The sequence below is a fragment of the Xyrauchen texanus genome, chromosome 7 (genome assembly GCF_025860055.1).
Source record: "Xyrauchen texanus isolate HMW12.3.18 chromosome 7, RBS_HiC_50CHRs, whole genome shotgun sequence".
Classification (NCBI taxonomy): Eukaryota; Metazoa; Chordata; class Actinopteri; order Cypriniformes; family Catostomidae; genus Xyrauchen; species Xyrauchen texanus.
In genome coordinates this window covers 32,579,978-32,594,907 of record NC_068282.1, presented here as the reverse complement: position 1 = coordinate 32,594,907, position 14,930 = coordinate 32,579,978, and the positions used below count along the sequence as shown (strand labels likewise).

The following is a 14,930-nucleotide window of genomic DNA, read 5'->3' as shown; positions in this document are numbered from 1 at the left end:
CTATTCTATTGCGCTCCGTCTGTTCGGCGCGCATGCTCATTCACAGAAGTTTACCCTGCTGAAGGCTCGTCCACTCATGACAGCAAAATGGAAATATTTGCATAACTTTCTAACATTTACAGATGGAGAATATGTCTGTGGAATCAAGTAAGTTATGCACTGAGGAAATTATTGGAAGTCACTTCGTTAAATATTATTAATAGAGGTATATTTGTTTCCACCAATCGCTGCATAAGTTAAGGTCACGTACTGTATGAAAGCACGTTAGTGCGAGCCCTCCCGGAACCCATAGAGAATGCAAATAACATTGTAAGCTAACTTAACTCAGGCTTGCTTTTCGACGTGCAGAACTGTCTGTAATCTTAATTGTTCGTAATTATAAACTTCAACTAAACTTACTTCTCTTATTATAACCACATTGTATGAACGACATAAGACAGTTTTACGCGTTGAGTTGGCTTGGAGAGAACCAACGACGGTAAAACAACCGTGTTGCTCCGCCGTCCACACTCATTTATTATTAATTTTTCTTACAGCTTCCTTTAAACTTCAAATAAGAGTTCCAGTACAACTTCAAAATAAGAGTTTCAATACAGAAGTTGCACCAATATACCAACATAAACACAAGAATGAAAGAGTAACAAATGTTATAACATAAACAAACTTGCTACTAATAAATGGCGCTTACACTGTCTTTGTTCGGCAGTGTGTCCAGTTATCAGACTTGCGGTGTGGTGTCCAGTTGTCAGATTCGCGGTGTGACTTTTAAAAAAATTGTGCCGTACTCTCTGACTTGGATTGGCTGTCAGTCGGCATTAGGAATGATGATTGGTATTTAAAGCCGCGAAGTTTATGGTAACTATAGAGATATAGCAGGTACTCTGACTCGGATTGGCTGTCAGGTTTCGGCATTAGGAATGATGATTGGTTTTTAAAGCCGCGAAGTTTATGGTAACTATAGATACATCACACACACCCCAACACCCCCCAAATGTTTTTTCATCAGATCTGCACAAGTCACGTAGGTGACCCATTTTGTTTTTAAAACGGCGAAATTCGCCGAAAGGTGAGGAGTTTTCATGCCTGACAGCCGCGACCCCGGACACCCGCGCCTTGTTGCCACCGCCCGCGTTGCAAAAGATGGGGGCAGCAGACGATCCAGAAGCGTTCCTGGATCTCTTCGAGCGTACCGCCGAGATTTTGGGCTGGCCACACGATCAGTGGACAGCTCGCCTTGTCCCTCCTTTGTCCGGGGAAGCCCAGCTCGCGGCTCAACAACTGCCGGCAACGAACCTCCTGGCCTACGCGGACCTGAAGCGAGCCATCCTGCAATGGGTTGGTCGAAGTCCGGATGAGAACAGCCAGCTCTTCCGGAGCATGAGGCTGGAGAAATCTGACCGCCCGTTTGCCTTCGGAAGTGGCTGCTAGTGGGGGACCGCAACGTCGAGGAACTCGTCGACCAGGTGGTGCTGGAGGAGTTCGTCCAACGCTTGCCCCGGAGAACGGCGGAGTGGATCAAGTGCCACCGCCCGACGTCGCTGGAGGCAGCTGTCCGGCTTGCGGAGGATCACATGGCGGCGATCCCGAGGGCGGAGGAGCCCTCTCTCTCTCTTCCCCCTTCCCCTGTATTTTCCCATGTTCCCTCCCCTTCCTCTCTGCCTTCTCGCTCTGCTCTCTCCCCAGGGCCTGTTCCTGCCCCACGTAGGTGAGGAGAACTCCCGAGACCAGCTTCCCGGCCATTGGAAGCAACACATTCCCATTCCCCAACCTTCAGCCGCCCTCCCCCTCAGGTGGGGTACTTACCAAGCATTGCTGGATACAGGGTGTAAACAGACCACCATCCACCAACGCTTGGTTCAACCCGGGGCTTTGGGCACATCTAAACTGGTGAGGGTGAGGTGTGTGCATGGGGATGTTCACAAGTATCCTATGGTGACCTTGGTGATCAAATTCCAGGGGGAAAAACATAGAATGGAGGCAGCGGTTAGTTCCCACCTCACTCATCTGGATTTTGGGGACCAATTGGCCGGGCTTTAGAAAAGTATTAGAGGGAATTTGCGTGGATGGGTCCTGCACTAAAATAAGGAGATGTGCGGTGTGCGATGCTTTTGCAGGGGAGGCGGAGCCGGGGCCGTCCTCGACCGCTTCAAGTCTAAATGACGAGGGAAGGGGCGGGGCTACCACCCCCTCAGGGAATTCCCTGAGGGGGATTTCCCTTTGGAGCAGTCGCGGGACGAAACCCTTAAGCACGCCTTTGACCAAGTGAGAGTAATCGATGGTCAACAACTCCAGCCGGGCATCGCCATTTCATATCCTTATTTTGCCATTATAAGTGACCAGTTATATAGAGTGACGCAGGATGCTCAAACAAAGGAAAATGTAACACAGCTGTTGATTCCACGGAGCTGCCGGGAAATGGTTTTCCAGGCGGCTCACTATAATCCCATGGCGGGTCACTTAGGAGAAAGGAAGACACTGCTCCGTCTAATAGCCCATTTCTATTGGCTGGGCATTGGCAACGATGTCCGCAGGCGGTGTGCGGCGTGCCGCGAATGTCAGCTGGTAAACCCACCGGCCACCCCAAAAGCGCCATTGCGCCCCCTTCCACTGATCGAGGTCCCCTTCGAAAGAATTGGGATGGACCTCGTCGGGCCATTAGAACGGACAGCACGCGGACATCGCTTTGTGTTAGTCCTGGTGGATTATGCAACGCGATATCCGGAAGCAGTGCCTCTGATCAACATCTCAGCACGTAGTGTTGCAGGGACACTCTTCAAGATAATCTCCTGGGTGGAGATTCCGAAAGAAATCCTCACCGATCAGGGCACAACGTTTATGTCACATACACTTCGCGAGCTTTAGGAACTGTTGGGCATTAAGTCAATTCGCACTAGCGTGTACCATCCGCAGACCGATGGCCTAGTGGAGCGATTTAATAAAACGCTCAAAAATATGATTTGTAAGTTCGTACACGAAGACGCTAGGAATTGGGATTAAGTGGCTCGACCCCCTGTTATTCGCTGTACGAGAGGTCCCGCAAGCCTCCACCGGCTTCTGAGCTGCTGTATGGGCGGCGCCCGCGCGGAGTGCTTTACGTCATCTGCGAAGCTTGGGAGGACGGACCTTCTAATAGTAAGAATGAAATTCAGTACGTTCTTGATCTACGAGCAAAACTCCACAAACTGGGGCAATTAACACAGGAGAATTTGCTCCAGGCTCAAGAACGCCAAAGCCGGCTGTATGATAGGGGTACTCAGCTAAGGGAATTTGCACCGGGAGATAAGGTACTCGTATTACTCCCAACATAGAGCTCTGCAAGGGCACTTTGAGGTCACACGACGAGTAGGTGAACTCGATTATGAGGTTAAACGTACCAATAGAGGGGGCGCACGTCAAATATACCATCTCAACCTCCTGAAATTGTGGAGGGAGGAGGCGGTCTCTGTGAAGTTGGCTACGGTAGTTCCGGAGAGGGCGGAGCTCGGACCCGAAGGTAAACAAAAGCCGCAATCTTAACACCCCGGTTACTTGTGGAGACCACCTCTCACCGCGTCAACTCACAGAGGTTTCCGAATTACAAAACATTTACATTTACATTTATGCATTTGGCAGATGCTTTTATCCAAAGCGACTTACAGTGCAATTATTACAGGGACAATCCCCCCGGAGCAACCTGGAGTTAAGTGCCTTGCTCAAGGGCACAATGGTGGTGGCCGTTGGGTTCGAACCAGCGACCTTCTGATTAACAGCCCTGTGCTTTAGCCACTACGCCGCCACCACCACAAAAAGGAATTTGCAGATGTGTTTTCCCCTCTACCGGGCCGTACAAACATCATACAGCACCACATCGTGACCGAGCCGGGTGTGGTGGTACGTTGCTGCCCCCATTGCTTACCCGAACATAAAAAGAAAGTAGTGCGGGAGGAATTGGATGCGATGCTCGATATGGGCGTAATAGAGGAATCCCACAGTGATTGGTCCAGCCCAGTTGTTCTTGTTCCCAAGAGCGACAGATCTGTACGATTCTGTGTGGATTATAGAAAAGTCAACGCGGTGTCTAAATTTGACGTGCACCCAATGCCCCGTGTTGATGAACTGCTCGATCGGTTAGGTACTGCTCTGTTTTATTCGACCTTGGATCTAATGAAGGGTTATTGGCAGATCCCCTTGACACCAATATCCCGTGAGAAAATGGCCTTCTCTACGCCGTTCGGATTACACCAATTCCTGACGCTTCCTTTCGGTTTGTTAGCCACGTTTCAACGCCTCATGGATAGGATCCTCAGACCACACACCGCTTACGCCGCTGCATATTTGGACAATATCATTATTTATAGCAATGATTGGCAGCGGCACATGCAACATCTGCGGGCCGTCCTGAGGTCGCTGCGGCGGGCGGGGCTCACGGCAAACCCCAAGAAGTGCGCGATTGGGCGTGTGGAGGTACGGTATCTGGGGTTCCACTTGGGTCATGGCCAGGCGCGTCCCCAAATTGATAAGACCGCGGCGAATGCGACTTTCCCTAGACCCAAGACCAAAAAGGGGGTGAGGCAGTTCCTGGGGCTGGCTGGCTATTATAGAAGGTTTGTGCCTAATTTTTCAGATGTCACCAGCCCGTTGACTGACCTCACTAAAAAGGGGGCTCCAGATCCGGTCCAATGGTCGGAGCAGTGCCAACAGGCATTTACGCGGTTTAAAGCCGCACTTTGTGGGGGGCCGCTTTTACATGCACCTGACTTCTCTCTCCCTTTTGTATTGCAGACAGACGCTTCAGACAGAGGGCTGGGGGCCGTACTCTCGCAGGTGGTGGAAGGGGAGGAGCGCCCGGTGCTGTACATTAGCCGGAAGCTCTCCTTGAGGGAGACTAAGTACAGCACCGTAGAGGAGGAGTGCCTGGCCATCAAGTGGGCGGTCCTCACACTCTGTTACTACCTGCTGGGGTGGGCCTTCACCCTCTGCTCGGATCACGCCCCAACGCATGAAGGATACTAACGCCCGGATCACCCGTTGGTATCTTGTACTCCAGCCTTTTAAGTTCAAGGTGGTCCACAGACCGGGGGTGCAGATAGCTGTCGCTGACTTCCTCTCCAGAAATGGGGAGGGGAGTGGTGGGCAGGCCGGATGGCGCCCCGGCCTGAGTCGGGCGGTGGGGGTATGTGGCAGCGGGGGCGTGGTCAAGTGCCTGTCCGGGAGAGGAAAGCGGTAAGGGCGCTTACACCTGAGCTAAATTATGTCTAACACCTGTGTCTAATTTCAGTAAGCATGGGGAGAGCGGCATAAAAAGGCAGCAGCCACAGAGCCTTGGGGAAGAGACTGGCGCAAGAGAACTCAGTGTTCCAGAAAAGTGCTGAACAGGTTATGTGTATAAATTTTGTGGAAAGAAAAATTAAAGCCATTAAAGCCTTACCTGTGGGTTTTTTGAAAGCTCCGTTTCCTGTGTCCTCCTTCTGAGAAGCGTTTCACACATATAAAAGAGGAATACGTCTTTTAAGAGCTTAGTTGGTATTGGATCTAACATACAGTACATGTTGTGGATATAAATTTTTTGGTAAGTTTTGTTAGCTCTTCATGACCTATGACAGCAAAGGATTGAAGTTGCTCGTGAGCAAAATTATGAGACTCTTTTCTGAGGTGCTGTGACAGTTTATTGCAAAGTTCCAATTTGATTTCAGATAATTCACATTTTATCAGTAAAGAAATTCATGAAGTCATTACTATTGTGTTGCGACAGAATATCTGGTTCAGTCGATGCTTTATTCCTAACCAATTTAGCCACAGTACTGATTAAAAACCTAGGATTGCTGTGGTTATTTTCTATGAGTTTGCAAAAATATGCTGACCTGGCAGCTTTTAGTGCCTGTCAGTAGCTACAGACACTATCCTTCCATGCACCACGAAATACCTCTAATTTTGTATTCTTCCACTTGCGCTCCATTTTCTGAGCTGCTCTCTTGAGAGAATTTTCTTTAATTGAAGGGGTCAACACTATTAAGAGTGCTAGAGGTATTTTCATCAAATTCTTCTGGAATTTTTGGCTTACTGAGCATGTGAGACAAATTCTGGAAGAATGGGGCTTTTCCACTGAATTGTACAACTCGACTCTGCTCTGCTCGCTTTTTGGGGGTTTTCCACTGTGGATAGTACCTGGTACTTGATACTTTTTGGTACCACCTCGGTCGAGTTTCCAATCGAGTCGAGCCGATACTAAATGTGACGTCAAAATCATGCAGATCAATGATTGGTCAGGGAGAATAGTCACAACCAGCGTCACTGAATTTCCGACACATGACATCAACCTGCTAGTTTTAAAGTTAGCAACAGCGATAACAGTATAATTTGTTCATGGGACTTTCGAATTGTGAAAAAAAATGGCTGTGCGCAGAACCGTGACATGGTCAATAAACGAGGTGCAGATGGTCCACGCGTTAGCGATGAGTGAAATGAAAAAGTCTCTCAGGAAGTGTATCAGCTGTTGGCGACACGGCTACCACCAGACCTACCAATATTGTAGGGAAAAGTAAAAAAAAAAGTAAAAGTGACTACAGAACCATCAAGAAAAAGTGGAAGTGATTTGACCAAATGTACGCTATCTAGATTGGCGAGCAATAGGAGTGAGAGTGCTGGAGTCCACGATGGAGGATGGTATGTTGCTTCTAAAACAACCAAGCCAATTTAACTGTTACACTTGTGTAAAATCACAATGCAACAAATGCTTTATGCAGCACAATGAGCTAGTAGCTGACAGCTAGCGGTCGTGTTATTGTTTTGGTCAGTTTGTGTCATGTTTAAGATGATGTCATGGCAGTAGAGGCAGTGCAACTATGACGACCAGCCTATAATCCCACCCACGTTGAGATGGCACTAAACTGCAGTGGAAATGCAAGATCGGAAACGTAAAGCGAGTAGAGTTGAGGCGAGTCGAACCGTAACGTGCAGTGGAAAAGTGCCATTAGTGAAGCTATCTTTAGTCGAAAGAATAGTTCTACCTGAACGATAGTGTGGTGTCGATTGAGTGACATTAGCTGATTGCAGCAAACAAGAGATGAGGTAATGATATGTGATGTCATCGCTCTGCATTAGAATTTCTATAGTATCAACATCAACTCCATATGATAGAATTAAATCTAGCATATGATTATGGCAATGAGTTGGTCCAGTCACATTCTGTCTGACACAAAGTGTGTTGAGAATATTGATATATACTAATCCCAATGTGTCATTTTCATCATCTATGTGAATGTTGAAGTCACCAACAATTAAAGCTCTATCTACATTAACTACTAGATCTAATAGAAAATTAGCAAATTCACCAAAGAAATCGGAGTATGGCCCAGGTGATCTATATACTGTAGCAAGGGCAAAAGATGACAAAGATTTTTTATTTATATCTGATGGTGTCACATTAAGCATTATTAGTTCAAAAGACTTACATTTATATCCTGTCTTCTGAGTAACACCAAAAACTTCACTGTAAATTGTAGCAACACCTCCTCCTCGACCCTTCAGATGAGGCTCATTTTTATAACAATAACCTGAGGGAGTAGATGCATTCAAAATAATATATTCATCTTGTTGAAACCAGGTTTCAGTCTAACAGAGTGAATCCAAACTATAATCTGTAAGAATTTAATTTACAATTACTGTTTTGGTTCAAAGAGAGCTAATGTACCTTTGTATTACGTTTATCTTAATATTTTTATTGTATATTTTTTTATTTTGACATTAATCATATTTTTTCAAAATGATTTAGTGAGGGGTTTGTGTTTAGTAGTCGGGGAACAGACTCCGTCTCTATATGATATCTAGGTGATAAAGTCTCTATGTGTTGTAGTTTATGTGACCTGTGTGACAGCTCAAGGCAGCTAGCAGACGTTCGGATTAACCAGTTTGTCTGCTTCTGGCCAGGGCCCCAATTAGTCAAATACTATCACTATTAAGACTATGAGTCAAATTACTAGAGAGGAGAGCGGCACCTTCCCTGGAGGAATGGAATCAGTCTCTTTTTAGTAGGTCATGTCTACCCCAAAAACTCTTTCAATTGTCTATAAATCCTATGCTATTCTCCGCACACCACTCAGACATCCAGCCGTTCAGTGACACTAATCTACTATAAACCTAGTCACCATGATGAGCAGGGAGGGGGCCAGAGCATATTACAGTGTCTGACATAGTTTTTGCAAGTTCACACACCTCTTTAACATTATCTTTTGTGATCTCCGACTGGTGAAGCAGGACATCATTAGTGCCGACATGAATAACAATTTTAGAAAATCTACGTTTAGCATTAGCCAGCACTTCAATCACACTCAGATGCTCTAGCCCCGGAAAAGCATTTAACAATAGTGGCTGGAGTCTCTATTTCCATGTTCCTTACAATAGAATCACCAATTATTAAGGCTCTTTCAACATGATTCTCAGTGGGCACATCACTGAGTGGAGAGAATCGATTAGAAACCCTAACAGGAATGGGAGAGTGGTGTCGCTCTGAGCTAGTGTGCCGCCGAGATGTCACCCAAACACCCTGCTGCGGGAGGTCTTCAGCCGGAACCAAAGCGTGTGTGTTGCTCGCTGACCTCACTAAAGTTACTACCCGCATCCGAAACAGTATCTACTGGCTTCTCTTTCACACAGACCTCAACTAGTATTCGGATGCATGTCTCTAACTCATTAACCTTCTCCGTCAGCCTGACTAATTCCTTACATTTATCCCATGTGAATCTATCTCTGCTGATGGAAGACGCTATAGTAAATATGGGACTAAATAGCCAGGAGTTACCGCAATTGTTTGTTGTTGTGGATGTTCTTGAGTGGCAAGGGATTGAGATCAATATGGTTCGATGTGGTTCCTGATCAGCAGATGTTTGAGATTGATGCAAAAATCCATGCAAAACACATGGAGAAAACTGTATGCAGTCGAGACACGAGATGTAGACAAGCGGGAAAAGATAAAAAGAGAGAAAACGGGTTTGCACGGTAAAATACATGCAGTTGAAACAGTAGAGTGGAAAACTCGAAACATGTGGTAAAATGGCAAAGGATAAAACGATGAATGTATAAGAATAAGCAATACTAGGCAGGCTAGCAAGCTACAAACACTCACGCAGCATGCCGGCAGCAACCAGAACAGGAAGTGATCTGTTTTAGTCTTACATGTGCAGTGATTTCTGGGCTTTGGCGGTCTCCTCCTTGGAGCTATAACGTACGACAGCATTGCCTTGCGTCAGGTTCAGATGGAAGGTAATGAGAGGGCCGTGCTGCATGCACAGGGTACGCAGGGTGGAACCATCAATCTGACACAAACAAAAACAGGTTGTAAAGTTTGTCTATTGGATCTACATATACACTGTGTAAAAGTGAATCATGGGAGTACATTTAGATTTTTAAAATTTTTATTTAACAGCATTTCATGTTACATAGAATCAACCTTACAATCCTCTTCATCAAAGTTACTTTTACTACAGTTTTGTAAACACATGTGGTCGGTTTAAAAATTATGTTTTTAAAAAATGATCTAGAGTCTTTTCTATATGCACCCGAGGAGTGAGATTCCTAAGCACCACCCAGCTGCTTGCCCTGTAGGCACTGTCAGTGCTCCAGCTTCCCCCTTCTAATACAGATAGAAAAGAAAACATCTGAATACAGGATCCACATAAGAACATTTTGCTGTTACAATAAATTCTTAACTTCTTTACATGTTCATCTGTAATCTAAACACAAAACATCTAACAAAGATAGTGGGATCTGATCAGAATGTCAGCCACACTACAGCATGTCCCAGAATAGTGAGCATATTGCTTTACTCCTGGGTCAACACTGTTGGACTGAAGATTTACCTGATGAGTAAGAGCTGGACCAGCCCTGGCTGAGGCCAAGGGAGTTTCCTCCCCAGGTGAAGGAGAGCTTGGTGTTTGTCAGGCCTGGAGGGGGACGAGAGAGGGCATTGGAGTTACGCGTCCCAGGGGCAACTTTCCATAACTCATGAGACAAAGAGACCTGCGTGTGGGATATGGGATCAGGGGGACAAAGCAGACTTAATTTCCAAGAGTTTACCTGAAGAGATGGACAAGAGATTGAGAAAGGGCGAGAGATTAATCAATAACAGCAGCAGCTTGTCAACTTCCATCACTGCCTTTCACTCAAGTTTTCAAAATAATAGAGAAAGAGGGAGAGTGTAGGTTTAAGGAATACATAGTCTAACAAACACTTGGTGAGGGACCACTCCAAGTTTAAGGATAGGGGCACGATAAAAGTTGCAGTTTAGCAGGTCTAGGTGAGTGGAATGGGCCATTAAGAGGAGGGCTGCACCTGCAATGTCCTCATCCACCTCGTTCTCAGATGACAGACCAAATAAGCTATAGGCACTGACCGGCCACTTACTCAAGGACAACTTTGAGTAGGGGATGAGGCTACAGTGGGTAATTGTCCCCATTGGACAGCAAAATGGGGCAGGGAGAAATAGTAAAATATATTTATTGTGTACTGCTCCTCAATGTAGCAAGTATAATTTTATTGAACATACAGGACTGAACGTTCGGAATTTGGTATAAATTATGTTTTAAACTTGGATAAAGAATAATAATAATATATATATATTTTAAATAAAAAACTAAACAAAAAACAACTCTCCTAAAATAATTTGGTCCAGATTCATTTATCAATAATGGTCTCTTGTCTATTAATTATCCCTCACCTCCAGTCCTGTCACGTAACATGTAACGGTTCACATCCTGTATGTTAGTGTCGATGGTGGGGCCACTAGGAACACTTCCTGGGGTCATGTTGGGGTCATTCTCTGGGTCAATGTTCTGCAGACCTTTCCATGGCACCCCAGGGCAGAATTCTGACAAAAAAAACAAGACAAAAGTTAAAAATTTGGTTTTCAATGCACCCGGTAAATTATGTTATATTTAAGATTTGAAAAACTACAACCTAAATTTGTTCAGGGTGCATATTGATGAATATTACTATTAACATTACAATGACATTTAAATTACTATAAATAATTTTCCATATCTAAATGGAAATCAAGGCCTATAATTATTGTGAACAATGACAATTAAAATTACTTTTTAAATCATCAATATGCTTACCTGGAGGCCAGCTGATATTGGATCCACTGGAGATTTACTCACTGGGACTTTTGCCCTGTGTCCAACTCTCTGGAGACACCAAGGTGCTGGTGGGGGATTCAGAGTTTGATATAAGATTGTATGGGATGAAAGAATCCTCCATGGTGGTCTTTCTGACAGGCACATGGGACTGAGCAGCAGAGACTGCACCTGAAACAACCCAACATTTTCATTAATCAGTATCAAAGGAAGATTTACTCAAACTTAATATAATCATAAAATATTTACAGACCATGCAACACAAACCCATACTGTTCTGCATGCTTTTTGTACTCTTATTTTGCATCTCTAAGGAAATTTAGTTTTCAAACACTCAATCTGAATACTTCAAGATTACAGGCTTGAGCTTTTGTCCTCAACTGAACTAATGTGGTTTGGCTAGACTTGTTGTTCAGGAAAGGTTTACTGAGAACAAATGCCAAGGATAGATAATATTTTAGAAGGGTCAGCAGACAGAGAGAACCAAACAGAGTGACTCAGTGCAAAAATAACTCTGGAACGTCTGCAAACCCTCCACTTGAGAGGAATTTTAGTCTATGCTTTTGAAATACACAAATCTCCAGGACAGATATTGTGACTCAGTGTCAGGAGTTTGATGTTTGATTAAGGATATTGGTGTGTTTGCATGGAGTGGAATGTTTTTTGTGGAGTAAAGAGTCTTTAAAAGGAAGTTTCATATTGTAAAACCTAAAAGTTTTCATGTCAGTGGAAAGAACTGATACCATGCTTATTGAGGTTTGCCTCCATGTGCTGAGTGCCAGCTGTCAGGACATCTATGGAGTTTGAATGAGTCCACTGTGAGAGTCTGGATTGAGGTGGCTGAGCTTGATCTTTCGGAGACAGACTGCCCGCCTCCATACAGTTTACATTCATGTTTGGGTTCAAGCCAGCTACAGCGGGCAACAGAGTCACAGACAGAGATCGAATGAGATTAAAAGCACATGACACAAAAAATGCTATAATCACAAACAATAGTATGAGCAACAAATTTCTAACACACAGCAAGCATGTGCATAAGTCTACATGTGGCTTGGTCCCTTACAGAGTGTATAGGGGCTGAAAGAGTTTGGAAAAGACTGCTGCTCTTTGGTCTGGTTATTGATGGGGAGGCCTGAAATCTGAGGGTGACTTGTGAACGTATCCAGGCCTGCCTTGCCAATGTTGGGATGTAGGCAGGTACGAGAAGAGGATGGATGCTGCTGCTGCTTCATGAGCAGGGCCTGGGCCAGCTGACGCTGGTGCTGCTGTATCTGCTGCTGCATGTTTGTGATCGTACGTGCAACCTGTGTGAGAGAGGGGCAGAGTTGCTAATTTTCATCGACAATGAAAATTAATATCCTATGTCATTTCATTAATAATTTAGTACAAGCATAAATTTATATTTAATGGTTTGCCATTTTCTGTACAAATATCCCCTTTGTTTCAGGGCCAGTGAAATAAGTGTGTGTGTCATACTTGCTGCTCTTGCTGTTTGATTGGACCAGAGACACTACGCTGAGCCTGCATCATTTTCTGCTGAATCTGCAAACGCCGATATGCCTGCCAGAAAGAGACAAAGTGAGGAAAGTGAGAAAGAAAGAAAGAAAAAAAAGAAAGAGAAAAAGAAGAAAGGAAGGAGATGAGGTCGATATTATGAGAAAGAACACTAGCATATTTCACTCCCTGTGGTCAGAACAGTGGGTAGATGACAATCGCTGGTATTCATGTAGAAACAGCAAATAAAAGAGTAAATTGTGTGACTCACTAACTGCAGTTGTTGTAGTTGATACAGCAGGGCCATTTGTTGAGGGTTTATTGGTGAGGTTAAAAGTGCAGGGTTCAGTCCAATGTTTTTTGCTGCAAACTGTAAGAGCTGCGCTTGAACCTACCAGAAAAAACAAAACAAACCTAAACCTGTCAGAGTAAGCAATAAGTAACACTCAATTTCAAATTACATTCTTTTGTGCTGTATCGTACCATCAATATTCCAAATGCAACTGCAGCTTTTTAATAGTTAACATCCAGACATACTAGGCTTGACATTTTTGTGTAATTTTTACCTGAGGGGTGAGAAACTGAGGCAATTGAGCATCTAGATTAGGCTGGCTGGAGCTTAGAGGTGGCACTGGTGGCTGAGGGGGCAGGGCCCGCTGCTGCATGACCCGAGTTTGTGCTGCTCCGTTAGTTCCGAACATTCCATTCTGCAAAAATCAAATGCATCTATATACTGTATATGGTTGGATGCACAAATGTGCAAATAAATTCCAGATCAATTTCAGCAAAAATTAAACAAACTTAAAATGTAGTGCTGATGTCTGAGAAATAAGTCTTAACATCGGCATGAACATAAAATCTAATTATCTTAAATTTTAACACGTTAACAGGGGTTTTAACATTTACACATTTCAGTGTTTATGCAGCTCTTTAAAAATAATGCAAATATAAATGACGAACCCAATTTATGCCATGTTGACTTAGTGGCTGCTTTACCAAAACACTTTTTCAAATTAATTATTAAAATGATGTAACCTTCACTCCAAAGTTGTTCACAAAACCAGACAATTCAGCTAAATAGACCATGTTAAATGCCTGTTTATGAATTAAAACCTTTGCATTCTATGCCCTACAACTGTGAAGAATCTGAGTAGACAAAACTTACCTGTCTGTTGTTCAAGTTTTGAAACGACAGCCCAGAGGAGACTCAACCCATTCCATGGTTAGGGAGGCTGCTGTTGGCCAGTGGGAGCTTAAGGCCAGGAGAAGGCATAAATGGTGAGGTCGGAGCATCATCTGACAGCCTGCCATCCTGAGAGAACAGAAAATATTTCCAAACTACTTTTCAAATTTGCCCAGTTCAAAGTTCTCTCCACTTCAGTCAAGCCAATTTCCTACATATTTTAATTTATGCTAAACCAAATTTATATACATTCAAAAGCAAAGATGATTTAGATGATATGTATTTAATATATGGGATTTTTTATTTATTTGATTGTCAATTTTGATTCTGGGCCTGGACTTAAGCTCTAAACAAGGATATACCTTTTCAAGGTAGAGTGCACGATCCAGCGAGGTGTCTTTGGAGAGGTTTGTGGGTTGGCATACTATGGGCTTATTCATTAGGTTACTGTAGTCCGTCATGCCCACCCCCCGTTTGTCCAGTTTGGTTTTCTTCTCCAACAAAGCACCTGAGGACAGGCAAGTGCATAATCAGTGTTCCAAAACAAGATCATATGACTGCATGTCTGTCTGCTAGAGGTCGACCGATATATCGGTTTTGCCGATTAATCGGCACCGCTAAAGATTTCTGGAACTAGCGGTTATCTGCAAAAATCCACACCGATATTTTCCCCCCTTTGTGTCCCGTTGCGTTTGGTGCTGGAGCGGCTGGGAAGGGCGCACTGTCATTATACAGTATGAGAGCAGCCTCTAGAGGCAAAATAAAAATTGTAACTGATGCCTCGTTGTGGTTGTTTTGACATGTGAGTGCACATTGATTGCAGCGGAACACTACACGGAACAATGCTGATTTAAAACACCAACAACTAAAAGGTATGTATCCAGTACATGTTGTCATATAATTATAAAGTAATTAATTTCTTGAATAGATGCTGCATTATTTATGTTTACAGACCAGGCTGAGAGGACGCTAACCTCAAGCGTTTAGAACAATGTGACAAAAACACGCAAGTCCTACCCAAATGTTTAAATAAAATATATTACCATCTATTTGCATTAGTTTATACCCAGTCACGTTTATGCTTTAGTCAGCTAAGTTGCATATTTAAAAGGTAGAGGTTTGAGAAAAATATCTTCATGCAGTCA

General features: G+C 44.1%; 1 pseudogene; it reads right to left on the bottom strand.

Annotated features, from left to right (window-relative positions):
• LOC127646988 (trinucleotide repeat-containing gene 6C protein-like) overlaps positions 1-14,930 on the bottom strand; it is a 551,486-nt pseudogene that overhangs the window by 5,105 nt on the left and 531,451 nt on the right.